This window comes from Myotis davidii, unplaced genomic scaffold (assembly GCF_000327345.1).
Source record: "Myotis davidii unplaced genomic scaffold, ASM32734v1 scaffold1134, whole genome shotgun sequence".
NCBI lineage: Eukaryota > Metazoa > Chordata > Mammalia > Chiroptera > Vespertilionidae > Myotis > Myotis davidii.
The window spans coordinates 10,440-15,618 of NW_006286229.1; positions in this window are offsets into that span (position 1 = coordinate 10,440).

A 5,179-nucleotide genomic window follows, 5' to 3' on the forward strand; every position below is an offset into this window, starting at 1 on the left:
TTAGAAGTCTTGATATGTCAAGTGTGTTTTCATCTTTGCTCTGGAATTGTTCAGCAAAACTTCATTGAGATCTGCCTCTTTCAGGAATATTTGTCTTTATTATATTCAATGTCCTTTGAAATTTGAGAGTAGAGTTCATAGTGTTTTAAACACAGTTCTCAGAAAACAGCTGAGATTTTATAAACACACCAAGCCTCCCCAAGGGTGGACTGAATTGGGGTGTTTGCCCTAATCCTTCCGTTTTAGGGGACTGCTCAACTGAAAAAAAAAAATAACTGAAGATCCCTTGGGACGACAGCAAAAGAGAAACAAGGAGGTGTCTCCTATGGTTGGTTTTCTAAGAAGAGCTATACAGATATGTATAGAATTCATGGGTTTGCATATAAGCCCAGGTATCAGTGTCTGCCTGCCACCCATCACCCATCGTAAGGTGACTTCCTTCCGGCATATTTTCCTTTGATCAGCCCCTGCATGGAGCTCAAGCCGCAGCCGCTTCTCTGCACCAAGGCAGATTGTTGTTCACTGCCAGCCACGGCCTGGAACCCTGGGACCGGGACCCCTCCTGCTGCCTCAACACAGCACCATTTCCCTTTGCTACCCACTCCTCCATTTCCTCACATCATCCCTAAACCTAGTACAGAGAGACTATGAGATTTTGCTCAAAGGCTTGTTTTCAGCAAAGCAAACCATCAGCAATTAAACATTAAATATCCTGTTCTTAAAAGGCTTTTACACACGGCTGATGTGGCTCAGCAGTTGAGTGTTGACTCAGGAACCATGAGGCCCCTGGTTGATTCCTGATCAGGGCGTATGCCCAGGTTGCAGGCTCAATCCCTAGTGCAGGGGCGGGGCGGGGGGAGGCGAGGTGCAGAAGGCAGCCAATCAATGACTTTCTCTCTCATCAATGTTTCTATCTATCTCTCTCCCATCCTCTCACTCTAAAAATCGATGAAATATTTTTAAAAGGCTTTTAGCCACTCCACTTAAATCCATTTATACACGAAATATGTACTGATCATCTAAAATGTGCCAAATACTCTGCTAAGCTTTAACCCTGGCCAATATAACCTCTGAATGTTATATTGGTCAGGGTTAAACTGCAGACAACAGAAACCATACCAGCTAGTTTAAGCAGAGAGTGATTTAAAACGGAATTTAGATGCTCTATTTAAAAAGTCATTGAAAAACATAAGAGGAGATGCCTCCCGGTTGAACAAGGCAGCCACAGGAGTGTGCTGCTCAGATCTCTCTTGAGAAAGAAACTGCTCCAAGGAACGGTAGTTGGCTGACAGCCTCCAGCTGCCACGGTCAGTGTCCACCGCAGCATGGACACGAGGCCACGCATTCCAGGGCCAGAGCACAGCAGGGTTCTAGAGCGTGCTGCTCCTGCCTGGTGCCAGGTGCCTCTAACAAAGTGTTTGCTCAGAGCATCCCATCAGCCTGGCCAACATTTTCTCAGACCCACACTGCAATCTAGGGCTCTTCCAACCCAGTTCTCCTTCCTTCCCTCCAGATGTCAGAACTCCATCATGGTCTGAAGCTCTCTCTGCCCACACCTGCTGCCTCTTGGCATTTCCCCGCCCAAAAAAAATCTCTTACACATCTAATTCCATTTTCACAACTGCTTCCTAGATGACCTGAACTGACTCACTCCGTTGTTGCCTCCAAGAACAACTCCCGGAACAATACAATGAAACCGGCCCACCAAAGAGGAAATTAGGGATTTGGGTAGCCATCACCTCAATGGCTGGGTTCAAGGAACACATTACCTCTGATCCTACCTGAGCCACCACGACCTACTTCTCAACACCCACAGGTTAGAAGAGACACTGAGGTCTCTACCACAGCTGCCTTGAGGGGAAACAACATCCACAAGACCATGCTTGCCAGGAAAAAATAACGGAAGCAACAGAAGTGTGCCCTCTTCCTCAGAGTGTCCATGCTGGGCACCTCAGGTCACATGGTAACTTGGTGACCTATGGTCAATGTTCAATCTCTTTTAAGGTCCATTTGCAAGCCAGAAAGTCATTATCAAGGGAATAATTTCCTGGAGAGGAGGCAGAGCTTTGCTCAAACACCTGAAGGCCTGCACTAGTGTTTGTCTATAGGACCCTGCCACATACACTGCCAAAGCCACTAGATGAGCTGGACTGTATGTTTATCTTTTTCTTATTGGCTTTAAATATTCTGTGTATATTCTGGAACTTCAGCCTATGTCAGGTATATAGAGTTGATAATATCTTCTAACAGGTTGTGGATTATCTATTCATGTTAATTGTATCCCTTTTAATGAACAGAAGTTATTTTTAAAGTAGTTGAATTTATCAGGCTTTATCTTTGTCTCTTGTTTTAAAAGTCTTTCCTTTTTTGTCACTTCACTCCCACCCAACACCCACCCCCTCCAGAGCTGTCATAGAGATAATCTCCAATAGGTTCTTCTTGAAGTTGTAAGCTTTCACCCTTAACATTTCAGTCTTTAATCTTTCTAGAGTTGTTTTTTTTTGTATAGTCTGAGTAGTAATCTTTTTTTTTTACTATAAAACAGTCAATTTTCCCAGCACTTTTTATTGAATGCCCCATTTTTCACCACTGTTCTGAAATATACCTTCCTATTATATCTTTTCATATATGGACGGATCTGTTTCTGGACTCTCCATTCTGTTGCATTGACCTGTTTATCTGCACCAATGCCACACTGTCTAAAAACTATACACTGTACAATAAGTTTTACAGGAGGGTCAATTCCCCAACATATTGCTCTTCAGGAATGCATTGGCCATTTCTTGGCTCTTTGCTTCTCAATTTTAATTTTATAATAAGTTTTTCAAGGTTCACAAAAACTTCGTTAAGGATTTTTACCAGAATTTTATTGAATCTATTGATCAATTTGGGGACAAACTACTTCTTAACGCTATTGAGTATTCCTATCATTGAAAATGATATGACTCTCCATTTTTTAAATGTCTTTCAATAAAGTTTTATGATTCTCTCCATGAAAGTTCCACATATCTTTGGTGCGATTTATTCCTAGATGCCTTTTATTTTGCTAACTATCCCAGTGACCGTTATGGCATGACAATCAGAAAACCAATGACCAGACCACCAGACCAACAGCACTGACGCAGACCTTGCTGTCAGCGCCCTGACAGCCCCGAATCCCATTCACCCACACCCCTGTCCCTGACAGGAAAGAGGAGGGAGCTGGACTCCTGAACCCCAGACCCTGACAACAGGGAGGCGGGAGCCTCATTCCTCATGGAATCAGCCTTGGTCAACTTGCTATTGGCACCCTGACAACCCCAAATCCCATTCACCCGCACCCCAGACCCTGACAACAGGGAGGAGGGAGCCCCATTCCTTGCAGAATCATCCATTGTTCCTCATAACCCATACGTGTGCCTTAAATATAACTGTCATATAAACATTGAAGTCTGCACATCGATTAAGAGTGTCAAATATTTATTTAAATACATCTATCAAGGGCATGATTGTACAAATATTTAAATTTCTAAAAAATATTATCAATCATGATGAAGTACAAGACTTCATTGACTCCAGATATGTGAGACCTCCTGAGGCTGTTTGGAGACTTTTTGCAATGCGAATGCATGACCAACCTCGTGCAATCACAAGATTCGCTATTCATTTGCCAAATGATCAGAATTTGTATTTTCATACCAATGATTTTGCTGAAGTTATAGATAGAGATAAAAGGCATAACTCTACTTTTATGTCTTGGTTCTTATTGAATAGAGAAGATTCCAGCACACGTAATTATTATTATTGGGAGATTCCACCGCATTATGTGTTTAATAATTCTTTGTGGAGCAAATGCCAAAAAGATAGGAATAAAGTATTAGGTAGATTGTTCACTGTGAGCTTTAGAGAACCAGAACAATATTACCTTAGACTTTTGCTTCTGTGTGTAAAAGGTGCAATAAGTTTTGCTGATCTGCAAACTGTAGGAGGTGTAATTTATGATACATTTCGTGCACCCGGCCTCTAGTAGCAAAATAAACTCCTTCAGAGGGGAGTAAGACAATAATAAAGGTAGCACACATTAATGAAATAGAAAACAAAGATATCATAGAAATACAAAAGAGGCAAAAATTGTATTTTGAAAAGATGAATAAAATTGACAAATCTCTGGGAAGAGTGATCAAAAGGGAGAGATGGCACAAATAGGTATTATTTGGAATGAAAAAGAGAGCATCACCACAGATGATGTGGAATTTGAAAGAAAATGTAAGAATATAATGAACAACATTTTGCCTACAATGTTTTTAGCCAGAATGGACACATTTCTTGAAAAATACAAATTCTATGAAGTTAACTTAGTAGTTTAACATCTTCTCTGAAGGAAAATAAAATGCCAGATGGCTTCACTAGCAAGTTCTATTGAACATTCAAGTAGAGGATTACTAATTGTATTCAGAATATTCTAGGAATAGGAAAAGAGGGAATATTCTCAACTCATTTTGTGAAGCTTGTATATATATCTTATAACTCTAAAGAAAGCCACCTCTGGCCCTTGGTATGGTTTCAGGTCACCTGACCTGGCACCAGAGCCAGGGGCATGGCCTGAGGTCCCCAGGTCCAGGCCTGGGGATGCGCCTTGAGGTTCCCTGTCAAGCCCCGTGGGTGGGGGGCGTGGCCTCAGGTCCTCAGGCCCAGCACCAGGGTGGGGGGGCATGCCGGGCAGGGGGCACAGCCTGAGGTCCCCCAGCCTGTTATAACTCTAGAAAGCCACCTCTGGCCCTTGGTATGGTTTCAGGTCACCTGACCTGGCACCAGAGCCAGGGGCATGGCCTGAGGTCCCCAGGTCCAGGCCTGGGGATGCGCCTTGAGGTTCCCTGTCAAGCCCCGTGGGGGTGGGGCGTGGCCTCAGGTCCTCAGGCCCAGCACCAGGGTGGGGGGGGCATGCCCGGCAGGGGGCACAGCCTGAGGTCCCCCAGCCTGGCTCCAGGGCAGAGGGCGTGGCATGAGGTCTCCCATCAAGCCCTGCCAGGCAGGGGGTGTTACCTGAGGTCCCCCAGCCTGGCACTGGGGCAGGGGGCATGACCTGAGGTCCCCGGCCTGGCACCAGGTTGGGGGACACAGACTGAGGTCCCCTGTCAAGCCCCACAAGGAGGGGGGAGTGCAGCCTCAGGTCCCTGCTGATTGCTCATTAAGGCTCAGT